Source organism: Carettochelys insculpta, chromosome 8, assembly GCF_033958435.1.
Source record: "Carettochelys insculpta isolate YL-2023 chromosome 8, ASM3395843v1, whole genome shotgun sequence".
Classification (NCBI taxonomy): domain Eukaryota; kingdom Metazoa; phylum Chordata; order Testudines; family Carettochelyidae; genus Carettochelys; species Carettochelys insculpta.
Window position 1 is genome coordinate 17,563,624 of NC_134144.1, and position 16,995 is coordinate 17,580,618.

The 16,995-nt window shown below is 43.0% G+C and overlaps 1 non-coding gene across 1 annotated transcript; it reads right to left on the reverse strand.

Moving 5' to 3' along the window:
• Positions 1-16,239: 16,239 nt before the first annotated feature.
• LOC142017269 (U6 spliceosomal RNA) lies at positions 16,240-16,344 on the reverse strand. Its single transcript, XR_012646504.1, has one exon. It is a non-coding gene; the product is annotated as a U6 spliceosomal RNA (small nuclear RNA).
• Between the last annotated feature and the right edge of the window lie 651 nt (positions 16,345-16,995).

Sequence of the window (16,995 nt, forward strand, 5' to 3'; positions counted from 1 at the left end):
ACGTTGAAATAGCACGCGTCGCATCTACACTCACTGTGTGCTATTTCGATGTTGAAATCAACGTTAGGCGGTGAGACGTTGAAATCGCTATTCCTATCCGAAGATGGGAATAGCACCCTACTTTGACGTTCATCATTGAAGTAGGGCATGTGTAGATGATTCGCATCCTGCTACTTCAAAATAGCGGGGTCCTCCATGGCAGCCATCAGCTGAGGGGTTGAGAGATGCTCTGTCCAGCCCCTGCGGGGCTGTATGGTCACTGCGTGCAGCAGCCCTTAAGCCCAGGGCTTCTGGCTGCTGCTGCTGCTGCAGCTGGGGGTCCATGCTGCAGGCACAGGGTCTGCAACCGGTTGTTGGCTCTGTGGATCTTGTGCTGTGCAGGGGAAGTGTGTCTGGGAGGGACCCTTTAAGGGAGAAGCTCGGGGTTTTGCTGGCCCCTTATTTTGATGGGGAGTGCTTGCATGTGTGGACGCTCCACTTTTCCTTTCAGGGAGGCTCCTTTCAATGTTCCCCGTTGCTACTTCGACATTGAACGTCGATGGCACCAGCCCTGGAGGACATGTAGATGATACGCGTTGAAGTAGCCTGTTTTGATGTCCTTACTTCGAAATAGGCTACTTCAACGTAGCATGCTAGTGTAGCCGTAGCCGTAGAGTACTGGAAAAGCATAGGGAGCTAATACTGACAAGTTCTGAATTAATCTCTGTTATGGAACTAATCCTTCGGCTGTCATGTCTGTTGTTCCTAAAAGATTTTACAGTTTTAATGGAATGGGCATTAGATTTTCAACTTCAGGGTTGTAGAAAAGAACTGAAGAAAGCTGGGAGCAGGGGCACACTCTGCTTACCGGTTGACTGGTTGTTTCTATCTGTATTAGTTTTTGTTTAATACAAATGTTTGAAGAAAAGACTCTTGCCTGAATGCTACCTTGGAATCTCAGGAAGGAATCACTGAGGCTGTGTCCTGACAACATTTTTAACCACCACTTAGTAGAACTGTGAGGCAAATTTAGACTTCAAACTGCTACTGGAATCAACACCTCCCCTATAAAGAGATAATAAAATATCAGAAGAATTGTGAAAAATTCTGGCACAAGTATACATATTTTATGACTGCACAAAATGAAGACATCAGGACACACAACACAAATGCTTTCTATCTGTTTGAATCAGGAGCAATTGCCCTAATAAGCAAAACCCAGAATTTTTATAATATTGTCCCTGGGTTCAACTGACTAAATATGGGGAAAAATAGATTTTTTTTAAACTTCCCAAAGTCCTTCTTACAGGATTCCAGGTGTTTATAAGATCCTAATAGTTTGTAGTCTGAATTTTGGGGAATGCCCAGAGATGATAAAGTGACAGTTTTAGTAATACAAAACTAAAGATCATTCCTAGGAAACTCACAGTCCTGCCAGTCTTCAATCAGTTCAGTCACCAGAGATATTTGTGACCCTGGGAGCCTGTAGAGGCAAGTGACAAAGGGCCTACCATACTGTAACTCATCTCAGGTCAGACACACTTATTGTCTCAACATTCTGTTATCTTAATAGGTGTCCTGCAGGTTAATTGATGACATGGTGATTCTGAAATCTTTGTGTGAGTTATGTGCAAGGTGTGTAAAAAAAGTTATACATGTGTGATGGGAAATGAGTTTGTGACTCAGCTTGTCCTGGACAAAAAAATGTGTATTTCCCTGTCTGACTAGCTTGGTTACCTGCACAGAACAATGAAAGGACCTTTACATGTAAGGTAAATAAAAAAGTAAAGTGGGGGAAAAGACCATTAACAATCACCATGGAGGACAGAATCTGCAACCCAGGAAGCCCTCCTGGCTCCTGATTTTGCATAATATAAGGGGAACAAAAATACGTTTAGTTATCAGTCGGGTTAATGAGTCAAGCTTCTTGTAGCAATGTACTTCCAGGGGCACAACAGAGAAGATGACTGCAAAGTGTTGCAAGTGTCATCCCTGATTCTTATGTAGGATGCCCTGTGCCCTCCACTGAGGACTGAGAAATACTAACCCAAAATAGAGGTCTACTCCTGACCTAAGGTGTCTAGGAAGTACAACAGTAGCTAACGGCCTGTGTGTCTCACTAACAGTCCGTTTGACTGATGAGCAGGAGCACATCACATCAGAGTAAAGGTGGGAGCAGTGGCAGAATCCCATGTAGTGAGCAGCACCTCAGCCTCTGAGCCTTCATTCTGAGGGAGAATTACATCCTTGCAGGTGAAGCTGGAAATAACAGCTCTCAGTTGATGGCATTTTCGGTGATTTAAGATCAAAGGTGCTGAAAGTCTCTAGCAAGACCATTTTCATTGCTATTCTTATATCCACACCAGTTTCTCCATGCGGCAAATGATAAAATCATCTAATCTCTCCCCAGGGTGCTTATTGTTTTCCCTCACATATCTTTGCTACATTTAATGTGAGGCGTGAAGAACTCCTGCTTCATTAGTCCTTTTAGCCTAGACAATCCACCTCAAAACTCCCTTAAAAGAAGGCACCTGTCCTCGCCTCAATCTGCTTGCATAACTTCTCTTTTTTCCTGCTTGGTTCTTTTCTCCACTGTGTGCTCACAGAACTTGTACACAGTCACCAATAGTGAAAATAAGATTTTGACAAAACCATTGCCAACTTGGCCCATGATGAGTTGACCCAGCCACCTCTGCTACATATGTATGTTTATTGACCCACCTTCCTGGTTTTTATCATCATGTTTACTGTCACTTTTTCGATTGCTGGTTTGCATAGCACAATCTTTCAGGTCACATGATATGATCTCTAATTCTCTTCTTCCAGCTGCTCAACAGACATCCATAGTTTGTAGCAGGTTTTATTCTGCCTCACTTAAAAGACCAGCTCTGAGACTTATTTTCTAATAATGCCACCAATGATTACATCTCGAACTAAACGCAGAGGGCCCAAAGTGACAAGTAATTCAGATGGGTAGCTGCTGCAAAATGTGGATCTGGATTTAGATTTTAAACACTAGGAAGTTCAGAATGTAATGGAGCACTGTCTTATGAAGATAAAGGTAAAATGTGGGTTCGGATCTACTTTCTGATTAGTCATATTCAGAAAATTCAGGAATACTCAGACTTGGGCTTTGACTTTGGACCCATCTCTGCTGAGAGAACACTAGCCTCAAACTGCATCAAGCACTGATTGACGGAATAACTTTTCTCAAGTTTCTGATCAAACAAATGATGTTAGGGATCAGTTTTATCTCTGGGTTTGCTGATGGTTTTGCTAATGCTTTGTGAGATTGTAACATAGTTCCTTCTTGGTCCCACAGGAAAAAATATAAAGAATTGTAATTGCATTTCCTGTAATGCAAACAACTGGTTGGGGGTCTAACCGCAGCTGGTTTTTTGCTAAATTTAATAGCAAAGGGGAGGATATCAAAATGAGTTAACTGCAGTATGGTTAAGTTACAAATGCTCCAAGAGCAGCAGATAAGATGACAGACAGCATATACTGCAATAAGGATTTGCTTACACAATCCCTGTTTTTGAAGTGTTGCTCTGGTAGAGAAGATGGATTGTCCTAGCACAGTTTAGCCTGACTTGAAACTGAACAACGCTGCATCAGTACACATTACTTTTTTACACCACTACTGTGGGTGTATGCTTTGGATTTACACCAATGCAGTGACATCAGTGTACAGCAAGACTGAAAGTCAGGTCTCGCTGAAGTCAGTGGGCAACTTTGGTAATGAGTTTAGCAGGGCCAGGATTGCTCTTCGCTGCCTGTGTGATGCCCCAGCGTGGATTGTTCTTGCATGTTAGTCATAAGATGAGTTAGACTTAATATTCCCAGTAAGGTGCGCATTGAATACCTTTTCATTTCGTGACATTGGGAATATTAGGCTGTGTCTACACTAGAAGCATCTGTCCACAAGCATTCGTGTGAAGAGCTGTTCCTAGAAAACTTGTCGACAGAACGTGTCTGTACATAAAAGCTGATTGATCCTTTGATCCCCTTTGTCAACAAAAGCCACCCCCAGAGCATCTACACAGCCTTTTTTGTCACCAGTTTTATCTACAAATCCCCAGTTTTGGCTACAAAACTCTGTTGTGTAGATGTAGCCTTAGTGTATACGTAGGTTTAATTTAGTGAAATACATTACATCTTTTTAGACAGACTTTCCAATTTTCTGAAACAATTCCACCACACCTAATGGGCCCTGGCTCTTTTTAATAATCTCTATTATCAGAGTTTCAAGGTGTATAATCCTCTCTCTTCATGTGCAGAAACAAATGAGAACGTGCCTAAGAAATGAGCGTATTTGTAGACTTTGAGGATCATTGTGTGGCATGGGAAAGCAGATTCTCCTGAGCTCTGGAACCATTATTATTATCGCTACCATCCAGAGCCCCTTGACAGTCCCACCAATAAAATCTCTGGAATGTCAACTGGCAAAGATTTGTCTACTGGGAATTTTATATATAGCTGAAAAACAAGACTGGGGACCCCACACCCACTGCACCAGCTGGCTGGTGATGAGGTACTGTGTCAGTGATGGCTGCGCTGGAGAAAGTTGCTGGGAGACATAATAGGTAACAAGGCCACCATGCAGTTGATTGTTACCTTAACTCCCCTCCAGAAGCATAGGCAGAATGGGTGAATGAAGCAACAGAGTACGATGATAAGGTCAGGTACAAGGGGTCTCTGCCCCCCTGCATGGAAACCTCACAGACTTATCATAAATCTAAAGTGGAAGACCTGGAGGCAAGGTCTTGCCACAATAATTTGAGAATTATAGGGGCATCTGAAGGAGCAGAGAAAGACAACCTCACAGAATTTGTTCCCTGGCTGCTTTCCAAAGTGCTCAGCCTGCCAGATAATTTTTAATTTGATTTAGAGAGCAAGCACAGGTCCTCAGCTCCCAAGGCAGGCTTAAATGCAAAATCTCATGCACTGATCGTTACGTTTCTCTGCTTCTCTGTGAACAAAAAATAATTCAGCTAGCTTTGTGGAAACAAAGAGCTGTTTGGGGTGATACCACAAAATAAGACCATAATCTTTTAAGATTTTGTAAATAGGTGGCTGAACAGAGACTAGCCTTTAGAAGAACACAAGAACTTTCCATGCAGCCGGATCTCAAACATTTTATAAAATTTCCAGCTCAGCATTATGCCAACATTTGTAAGCCAGTGCACCAAGCCCATAAGCCACAAAAAGCAGCCTGCAGTGCCTTTTGTATTGCCACCTCTTGCTTACTATATCAAGTTCACCTCCCAGTTGTTAGATCTATCTTATCTCCTCTTTGGAACTTATCCAAAGTTATTGTGACTTTCTGATTCTGGTTCACTCTTCTGCTCTAAGTTTTTGCGGTTTTTTTTAAACTTTTGGCCTTTGTCCCTCAATTCTCATCAGATGGTTGAATGCAAAGGGCCCCTGCAGGAGAATTAAGGAAAAAGCTCATTCTATATTGACCTCCTGGGTGTGAACTGACTGTGGAAAGGATTTGTTTAAATTGCATGGTAGCAATAACCAGTGCCTTTGCTCAAGTATTTGTTCTGGGGAATTAATTAAACATCTGACAGCATTCTTAACTGGACTGATCAATATGCACCTGTACTTGTAATCAAACAAGTCTGTGTTAGTGTGGCACTGAAACAGAGTATCGGGGGCATTATAGCACCCTGTTGCTCTGTAGCAGTTTGAGCACTTCAATATACAGAGGCTAGCATGTAAATAATGATCTCTATTAAACCACTATAAATACCCTATCACAAAATAACTTATTTCAAAGTTTGTACCAGCTACATGGCACCGAAATTCAAAATAAGTGCCTATTTTGAACTTGTCGCTATCTTTCTTATGACAACTGTGTCTACATTACCCCTCCCTTTTGGAAGAGGTATGTAAATGCCTTGGATCAGAAATGCTAATGAGGGCTGATATGAATATTCAGCACCTCATTTGCATAACATCAGCCACCCAGAGCACCGCAAGTGCTGCTTCCAAATAGAAAACTAGCTGTATAGATAGGGTTCCGTGGAAAGGAAACCCCGATTTCGAAAACACCCTTCAAAAAACAAAACAAAACAAAACAAAAAAACAACAACAAAAACAGCCTGTGTCCACCGTACCACCTTACTGCTGGCAGCATGACACCCTCTGTACTGCAAATGTGAGAGATGGTTCTCCTCCCTGCAAAGAAAGGGAAGTGGAAATGCAGCTGACCAACACAGTTGCTCTTCTTACAAACCAGAGAAGACAAGTGAACGTTTGGTGAGCTACACGGACAATAATTTCTACTCCCTATTGCCTCCTACTTCCTCTTCTCACCCTGCCTCTGCCCTTGCTCTAGCTTGTCCTGTTCCCCACATACCCTGCCTTCCTTTCTTCCTCTCCTTTCATCCACTCCTACTGCACCACCTACATCCCCAGGCTCCCCTTGCCCTGACTGCCTTTTCAACCTACAACTTCTCCAGCCTCTTCCTGCATCCAACTGAGCTGCTCTTCTTTGGTAATTGTCGTCTTTTCATTGGCATCTCCTATGCTTGATAATAGGTAAGGTGTCTTTATATTTTTCCTTTAATTTGCCTTTTGTGCTTTTCCTTTTGAATCTCTGGAAGTCTGGCAAGTGGCAAGCATCTGGCGAGGTAATTCAAAATCTGCGGACTAAGCGCGTGAGACATTTTATGCATAGACTCCCCTCCTCTTGGGTGTCTGTGTGGTGACATAGCAGAGCAATTGACACAAGCCTTCCATCACCTGTGTTTGTGAGACAACACATAGAAGAATACTTGTTAACGCAGCCAAATGGGTCTGAATCTTAATTTTATTTTGTGGAATGTAAATGAAAAGAAAACAAAAATGTTCTCATTATTGAAGAAGGCAAATGCAGCCATAGTGGTTATGCAGAGCACATACTTGACTGAAGATCAGGCTGCTAAATTGGACTGTGTCTGGACAGGAAAAAAACTATTTTGCTGCTCCCCAGCCAACTCTACAGTGGTAGTGTACTTTTCCATTAAGACCTGGCACTAATAATCTCTGAATCAATTTCAGATGATGGAGGCAGATTTTTGAGCCTTAAAGTGAATGGATCTGAGCCAATCATTGCTAATACATTTGGGCCTTACCTGGATGACCCAGAAACTTTTCATAGGTTTTTTACTAAATCATTTGGAGAACCATATATCTTTACGGTAATTGCTGGAGATTTTCAATGAAGTGCACAATCTTTTTATGGCTAGGTCTTGGCCTCAGCATCATAAACTAGAATGGCTCTGGAGTAGGACATAAGGACACCTGGGCTACGTCTACACGTGAAGCCAACATCGAAATAGCTTATTTCGATGTAGCAACATCGAAATAGGCTATTTCGATGAATAACGTCTACACGTCCTCCAGGGCTGGCAACGTCGACGTTCAACTTCGACGTTGCGCGGCACCACATCGAAATAGGCGCTGCGAGGGTACGTCTACACGCCAAAGTAGCACACATCGAAATAAGGGTGCCAGGCACAGCTGCAGACAGGGTCACAGGGCGGACTCAACAGCAAGCCGCTCCCTTAAAGGGCCCCTCCCAGACACAGTTGCACTAAACAACACAAGATCCACAGAGCCTACAACTGGTTGCAGACCCTGTGCCTGCAGCATGGATCCCCAGCTGCCGCAGCAGCAGCCAGAAGCCCTGGGCTAAGGGCTGCTGCCCACGGTGACCATAGAGCCCCACAGGGGCTGGAGAGAGAGCATCTCTCAACCCCCCAGCTGATGGCCGCCATGGAGGACCCGGCAATTTCGACGTTGCGGGACGCGGATCGTCTACACGGTCCCTACTTCGACGTGGAACGTCGAAGTAGGGCGCTATTCCGATCCCCTCATGAGGTTAGCGACTTCGACGTCTCACTGCCTAACGTCGAAGTTAACTTCGAAATAGCGCCCGACGCATGTAGCCGCGACGGGCGCTATTTCGAAGTTAGTGCCGCTACTTCGAAGTAGCGTGCACGTGTAGACACAGCTCTGGAGACTTATCAATACAATAGGTACTAGGGACTCTTTATACCTTCTCTCCAGTACATGAGCCCTATTCCTATATAGTTTTCTTTGTGACTGCTTCATGACTTAATTAATTCTATAATTGACTCCTCCATTAATACAGTTGTAATCATGCCCCTAAAATTCTTCAAATAGCAAGAAGCTCTGGTGAGAAAAAAACAGGTAGATGGAGATTTAATTCTTCACTGTTATTAGGTGCTTATTTAAACAAAAGAAGAGGAAACTGGCCTGTTCCTTGAGGCAGGCAGACAACCCCACAACATCTTTCGGTGATGTATTATAGGAAACTGTTTGAGGGGGTTCATATTTGACAGGAAACATGGGCTATGTCTACACTAGTGCCCCTCTTTTGAAAGGGGGATGCTAATGAGACACTTTGGGACATGCTAAAGAGGTGCTGCAATGAATATACATAATGGAGGCTGTGGCACTTCAAAAGTGCCTCTTTTGATTATGCACAGCTCGCCTACATGGGGTCCTTTTCAAAAGGTCCCTGCACATTTTGAAATCCCGTTATTCCTATAACCAGATAACCAAATAGGAATAAGGGGATTGCAAAGTGTGTGGGGTCCTTTCAAAAAGGACCCTGTGTAGACAAGCCGTGTGCAATTGAAAGCGGCACTTTCGAAGTGCTGTGGCCACCATTATGCTAATGAGGTGCCGCATATTCATTGCAGCATATCATTAGCATATCCCAAAGTGTTTCATTAGCATCCCCCTTTCAAAGGCGGGGCTCTAGTGTAGATACAGCCAAGGAGAAAATATAATGGCCATTTAGAAAAAAAAAAGAATTTGGTTTGCCGTATGCCACAGGCCCTTCTCCAGGTGTCCTGCAATCACTGATTAACTGAAGATGTGAACTCAATCAAATGCACCCAAAAGAGGCTGAATGCCCCCTCTTTTGACACAGAGGCAAGACTTCTGAGGGTTAGGTCAAGAAAGATGGCAAGTTGCTGGTATGTAAGCTGTGACAAAAGGACTCGCCAGCAGCCAGGGAGCTGTGGAAAGAGATGAACGTGGCTGAAAATGAAACTCGGTTTGTGCAACTAAACCTCTGCTGAAAATTATATTCTAGGATATGCAGCTACTATTCAGGGGCTTTGGTGATTGAGGACTGTAATGATTATGAAAGATGCAGTTTTATAGAGATGGAGATGGCAGGCTTATGCCCAGGATAGGGCAGTGGCAGGTAAATTAGCAGCAGAAGAAAGAATAGCTTATTGACACAGAGAGCAATTATATGCATCTGAAGAAACCTGGACCCTGTTTCTTGCTACATTTGGGTAAAAGATTCTGAGATAGCTCCAATAATGCCAGACTTCCATTTCTCCTGACTCTGTTTCCCGTCCACTGCCAAATTGCAATTTCCCTGCTCCCTTTCTTGTTTAAACCTATTTTCTCTTTCTCCTCCTTACTGTTAACTGCCCACTCTTGCATGTTACACCTTTGCAATGTTGTTTGATCTTGCAGCTTTGAAGGGCTGTGATGGTAATTTCATTGACTACCCTGTGGAATGTGAGGTATGTGGTAATACATATAAGGAATAGGTCCCCTTGTATATATTTTACATTATTTGTTGATGAAAATTGATCACAACCACTCCTCAAAATGTGCTCCCGTTTTTGTGTCTGGGATGTTAGCTATCTCGTTTTTACATCAGCTTCCTGCCCATTTTACATTCTCTCCCCTTTTGTATTTTTAATTACAGTTCTTGGTAAAATATTGTCTCCTGTGTCACCATCTCTGTATAGTAGCTGCCAGTCTCCTGTGCTGAATTGTGAGTGATATGGCTCGATCAGTACACTATTTCCCATTTCCTTCAGTTGCTCATAGCTTTCTGTCAGTATTCACCATTCCTGGAAGCGTTTCCTTTTTCAAGTAAGCTGAAAGTATACTTTGGAGCAGCAGATTCCCTCCACAGGAGAGGGCAGGGAAAGCCTGTGGAAATAGGGTGGGACCTGCACCTCTGAGAACACCTTCCTCTCTCTCTCAAGGCCTGAAGAGTGGTGTTGAGCGTGGGGAGGTGCTCTGAGGATCAAGCCTGGAGCAGGTTGGCTGCATGGTGGGGTGGAATTGGAACAGTTACTATACTGACAATGAATCTCTTGCCATGTTGGCAGGTCTCTAGAAAGAAATCCACTTGGGAGTTAATGTTACTGCAATCAGCTGTACCTTCCCTGTCTGAGGGGAGGAAAAGGACAGGTGGGGTGGGGGAGAGAGTTGGAGGAAGGGGGACCCAAGAAGACTCAATCAGGAAATATAAGTGGCTGTTGCAAAGCCAGAATTCACAAGGCTTCATGGTTTCCCTGTAGAAACACCCGATGACTTTTTTCCTCCCCTGGGTTTTTCTTGCAGGAAAGGATCAAACCTTTGTTCCCTAAGGTTTCAATATCTAAAAATAAAGCTGTGGGTTTCCTTTTCATGTGCAACTCCCAGTTTTGTGCATGAAGAAGGAGAAAATATAGTATAACACAATTCCCCCAGTCTGCTAGCTAGTCCTATACAATTTACCTACATTCATTCCGTCATTTATAAACATTATCTATATTGACTGCATCTATGCTTTGAGTGGTTGCTTTATGGAAGATGCATAAGCATACAATTTTATTCAAATCCTTCCCTGATTATATATCCATGGTGCATTTAAGGAGGTTACTGCTGCCTTTATAATGCATCAGAAAATGACATTTACATTAAAATGGAATTTTAAATTTTGTTTTAAACACCTTTAAATACAGCAAGTTCTGAGAGGAGACTCAGCCATTTGAATGCAGCACACTATACAGTTCATTGAGATAACTCTGCTGGGGCATATAGGGATAGAGAGAGACTTTCTCACACTGGGAAACAGCAACTTACTCAAAGTCAATAGGACTGCCTGTGTGAATAACTGATATACAGGAAACAGTAAAAGCTTTAGGCTTGCTGCAACCTTTCTAGCTCAGAGTTGGGGGATTCGCACCTCAAGGAGCAAGACACTGGCAAACTGATGACAGCTTTTGTCAAGGCTTTAGGCCTCAGCTGAGTACTGACAAATTCACTGCATTGACACCAATCTGCTTTTGCCATGGGCTAATGTGGCTAAGATCAGTATTGAACATACACCAATGTGTTTAGTGTTTAGACTTTATGAAAAGATTATGATTTGCTGCAGGGACTGTTATCGCTTATAGGCTACATCTACATGGTGTGCTGCTGCTGGCAGGTTCATTCAAATGAGGGCACGTGATAATGCAAATGAGGTGCTTATTTACAAATCACGTGCCTCATTTGCATTCTCTCGCGTGATCCCTGTCCTGGCAGAGGATTCAGTCGCCATGTAGACGGGTTTTGTGGACCAAAACAGCCCCTTATCCCTGACAGAAATGAGTGTGGATGGCCTTTGCTGGATTTGCCATGTCTCTCCTTTGTGTAGCATGGTGCCCTGATATCCGGATTCCTTTCTGCAGCTGTACACAATGATCTCCTCCATGGAAGTTAACGCTGGCTGGGTTGGTATCAATGTCTGTAGCAAGTTACTATACACTTTAGACAGCAAAGGCACTGACCTCCCCTGTAGCTAAGGTGGGAGTGGGCTGTCGGTGGACCTGCTTCTCTACCCCACGCTCCGCCCCCACTCCACCTCTTCCACCAAGACCCTCCTGCCCTGCCTCTTTACACCACTGCTCTTCTCCAAACCCACTTGCTACCTCCTTCCCTCATACACCATCCCCACACCCCATCCCCTCACCACTTATTCCTACTCCTGTGCCACCTTCTCCTCCAAGTGAACCCCATCTCTGCTCCTCCCCTGCCCTTCTGGAGCTTCCTGAATGCTATGAATCAGCTGTTTGCAGCACTCCAGAAGTGGTGGGCCGGCAAGTAGGAGGTGGTCATTGAGGCCACCAGCAAGTGAGAGGTGCTGGGAGGAGAATGGCAGAGAGGGACCCTGGGCTGCTGATGGATGCTCAGCACCCACTAATTGGCTCCAGCCCCACAGCGCCCATGGAACAAGTGCCTTTAAAGTTCTAAGTTGACCATGCTGTGTAGAATGGTTATTTCCCAGATCCAGTTCTCTTGTCTAGCTGGCCTTACCCCCCAAGAGTAACAGAGCACCTACGATCTGGTGTTTGGAGAAAGTGGTTCATCATAAGCTTGGGAGGAAAGGAAAGCATGCCACAGTGCTGCTAATACTTGCCAAATGTCTCCCAAGTCCCACTACCAGGAGTGGTGGATTTCCTCTCTGTACAAGGGAAAGGGCGTGTCCCAGTCTTGGAGGAGCTCATTTTCAGAGATCAGGTTAGAACGAAGAAACTTTTGGCCCCTAGTACTGTGCTCAGACTAGACTATGTCTCCGTCATGTAACCATTGCAATCAGTGAGTCAGTAGGAGCTTTTTCCCATGATCATCAGCCCAAGTGGTCTATTTCCCTCTTCCATCCATGCAAACCCTGTTGACATTAATGGGTTGTAATATATGAGGACAATGAATAAGCCTGATATTGTCAGCTCAGATATTAAGTATAAATGGCTAGACAGGCAGCAGTGAGATCAGGAGGATCATGCATCATATTGTCTACGTAATTAGTAGGAAGGTTATTTTTTAATTGGCACACACCAAAACATGTCTAACTCTGCACATGAATATAAATGTCTCCTGAGCTAGGAATCTCTCTTTGGCTATCTGCAGCCTCCTCTTTTCTTAGACTATCCTTACACTTCAGTCACTCAATGCAGCTGTGCTTCTATAGCATGGCAGTGTAGACACCCCTTTTTATGATAGAAGGAGGTCTCCTATTGCTATAGTTAATCCGCGTCCTTGAGAGGCGGTAGCTAAGATGACTACTTTCATTGATCTTGTGTGGTCTACATTTGGGGTTAGGTCAGCTTAATTATGTTGCTCAGGCATGTGCATTTTTCACACCCCTGAGCGACATAGCTAGGTCAACCTATTTGTTTAGTGTTGCTCTGACCTTAAAAAATTCCCTTTACTTGTAATCTCACTTCTCCCCACATGCAACTGAAGAGCAATTCTACTGATGTGCATGAGAAGAACAAAGTAAGTTCCAAGTAAAGAAAGAAAATATAAATGAAAAAGCTTGTTTATGAGGGTTGAGAAAATCCCCTGTAATTTTTCTACATTTCATCCCTATCCATGTGCATTTTTAAAATCATCTCTGGAGGTAATTCTGTCTTGGGCTGTACATAAGCGATGATATATAACTTAATTCTTCAAGCCAATTCTTGCGATACATAGATTTATATGTATCAATATTTGTGCAGCCACAGCCATGATATATGACACATGGATTATTTATTAAAAACAGATCCTCTGTTAAAATCTGCCGAGCTGTTTCATTCATCTCCTGTTTCTTTACCCAATTTTTTCCATTTAACAAGTTATTTTATTAAGGAACATGTTTTGCCAACATTCCATAGGTTTTTGTTAAATGTTTAACAGATGGTAATTGATGTATTTTTGTACAATATCGGTGTCAGTACCAGGAAGGCAGCTCAGTAAGTTATGCATATAAGGAAGCTATATAGAAAAAGAGGAACAAATTTGGCAGGCGACTTTAACCTGAAAATGACTAACACAGATAAATCAGCCCAGTTGGAAATAGTTATATTGCCTTCTGGAATATGTCATATATTCTATAGTTAGAATTATGCAAAATCTGTGCACCAGTCTTCCCTGCAATGGCTGGTAATGAACTGGAAGAAAAGTGTGAATAGCTCGCCTTCTAGACCCTTCAACATTCAAGTGAGAAATCTTGGAGTCAGTGTAGCTGGTTCTCTGCAAACGTCCACTCAATGTGTGACAGCAGTCAAAAAAAGCAAACAGAATGTTAGGCATCATTAAAAAAAGAGATAGAGAATAAGACAAATAATACCTTATTGCCTGTATATAAATCCATGGTACACCCACATCTTGAATACTGCATACAGATTTGGTCTCCTCAGCTGCGTCTACACTGGAGAGTTCTGTCAACTGAAGGGGTCTTCTGTTGACAGAACTCAGGGAGCATCTACACTCATAAAGCCTTCTGTTGACAGAGTCTGGACAGAATTGTGCTTTTGCCTCGACAGTTATCCCTCAAAAATATGAGGCATAACTCTCTATCGACAGGTACTGTCAGCACAAGTAGGCTGGGTCTACACGTGCCCCATCCTTTCGAAAGGGGCATGTTAATGAGCAAGTTCAAAAAATGCTAATGAGGCGCTGCAATGAATATGCAGCACCTCATTAGCATAATGGCGGCCGCGGCAATTCAAAAGTGCGGCTTTTCGAATCGCATGCTGCCCGTGGAGACGGGACTTTCCGAAAGGATCACAGATAGGAAGAAGGGCTTTCGAAAACTGGGGGTGTCCTTTCAGAAGGTCCTGTCTCCATGGGCAGCGTGCGATTCGAAAAGCCGCACTTTTGAATTGCCATGGCCGCCATTATGCTAATGAGGTGCCGCATATTAATTGTAGCATCTCATTAGCATCTTTCAAACCTGCTCATTAACATGCCCCTTTCGAAAGAAAGGGGCACGTGTAGACCCAGCTGTAAAGTGTAGACACTTCTGTCGACAGAGTGGGCTTCTGGTTGCCGGGCAGCCGTGTTTGCAAAGCTGCCATTCCACTGTCTGTCACCAGAAGGCAGTGCAGTCTGGTAGTTCTCTGTCCACAGAGAAAGTTGTGTGTAGCGGCAATCTGTTGACAGAGGTTCTGTGGAGATTCCTCTGTCAATAGTAACTTCTGTCGATAGATGCTTCTAGTGTGGACATAGCTCTGATCTCCAGAAAGATATATTGGAAAAGGTTCAGAAAAGGGCAACAAAAATGATTAGGGGTTTGGAACAGGTGCCATATTAAAAAGAAATTAAAAAGACTTGGACTTTTCAGCTTAGAAAAGGGGCAGGGGGGTGGGGAATATATGATAGAGATCTATAAAATCATGACAGTTAGGGAGAAAGTGTATAAGGAAAAGTTATTTCCTTGTCCTGTTAACATAAGAGCTAGAGGTCACCAAATTAAATTAATGGTTAGTGGGTTTACAACAAACAAAAGGAAAGTTGTCTTCACACAGCACACAGTCAACCTGTTGAACTCTTTGCCAGAGGATGTGGTGAAGACCAGGACTTTAGCAGGGTTCAAAAAAGAACTAGATAAAGTCATAGAGTTTAGATCCATCAATATGTATTAGCTAGGTTAGATAGGAATGGTGTCCTAGCCTGTTTGTCAGAGGCTGGAAATGGATGACAGGATTCACTCAATGATTACCTGTTCTGTTCAGTCCCTCATGGGCATCTAGCATTAGCAATGGTCAACAGACAGGATACTGGGCTAGATGAACCTTTGATCTGACCCAGTATGGCCGTTCTTATGTTTTTTAACCTTCATAGGTTACTGCTCCCAAGTCTGATTAGTCTTGTGTGCCCCCAAGTTTCACTTCACTTAAGAGCTACGTGCTTATAAAGCATCACAACACACTGTTATGGAAAAAGTGTCATACACTTTCTCATTTTCACCATGTATTTATAAAATAAATCAATTAGGATATTTACAGTTCAGTGTACAGTATATGGAGCAGTATAACAAGTCACTGTGTGGATGAAATTCTAGTTTGTACCAACTTCAGTAGTATTTATATTGACTTTTGTTAAAATAGGCAAATATCCATATGAGTTGATATATCCCCTGGAAGACCTCTGTGTACAACAGTGGTACACACAGGCCTGTTTGGGAACCACAGCTCTAGACTACCCTACGGAAGGCAGAAGCCTGGGACTAGAAGGATACCCTTCGGCCAGGTTTGGTCATTTCTCCTATGACAAGTGCAGCTGGTCAGAAAACTTGTGCTGAACCATTTTCCATAAAAGTTCTGTCAAAACCAATATGCTTTAGGAGATCAGGTTTATTGTTTTGGTGGAAAGCTGAAAACACAACAACAAAAAACAGTTATGATAATTCCAAAACCATCTCTTTAGTTAGATGTTTTTGGAAAGAAACATTTTGACTTTATACCTTCAAATGATTTTGCATTTGTACTATTTATATTTTGTATTATATATGAATAATATCAAACAATGAAATATCCAAACAAAATATTTCAATTTTGTTGCAATGAAACGTATCACTAATCCAAATTAGATTTTGTCCTCAGAAATTTCATTCACAGAGAATTTCAAAATCTTCATGCTTCGCTCTAATTCCAAGTGAAGTCAGATTTTAAAACGCCTAAGTCCTTAGTGAAACATCTACTGCAAAGCCATTTTTAAATTTGTGTGTCATCCTTGCTCAGGGGCCATGCTTCTCTGTACTGTACCAATTTCAGTGCATGTCCTGCTGTGGCAAAAGGTATGCAAGTGTATGTTGGGTGGTGGGGAACTGTGTATTCTTACTCACTTGTATTAAGCACTTATGAGGCACTCACAGACTAGGGTGACAGCAGCCAAATAAATAGATTTGATAGGTATATTTAGTAGGGATTGTACATATAGGCAATGCTGTAAATACTGCATTTCAGTAAATGTCTTTGTTTTAATGGCAGTCTTCTAAGTGGTCTGAGGGCCATACTGGACAGTCTGCTGAGGAGTGAGCTAAGGCTTTTTGAGATGGTTAAATTAGGCATTAAAATTTTCAGTCATCTCTTAAACCAAGTGCTAAATCTTTGTTTTATGGCCTCACAGTGGCAGTGTTAATGCTATTAGTCATTTATAAGGATAAGATTTAGTTATGAAGGTCTCAGATTCCCAGAATTTAATGAGCCTCCATGACTTCTTTGCCTTCAACTGCTGTGACTCTGGGAGGAGCAGGAGCTGTCAGCCCCTGCGGCAGAGGTGGGAGATGGAGCTGTCTGTTGCCCTGGATGTGGCAGAGGTTGAAGCCCCTCTGGTAGCAGGGCTTGGACTGTCAGGCCCATCCCTCTGAGCTCCAGCAGAGCCCTAACAAACGTCCACACAGTTGTTTTTAGCAGACTAGCCTTGGCCCCGCTAACAGGCATGTAT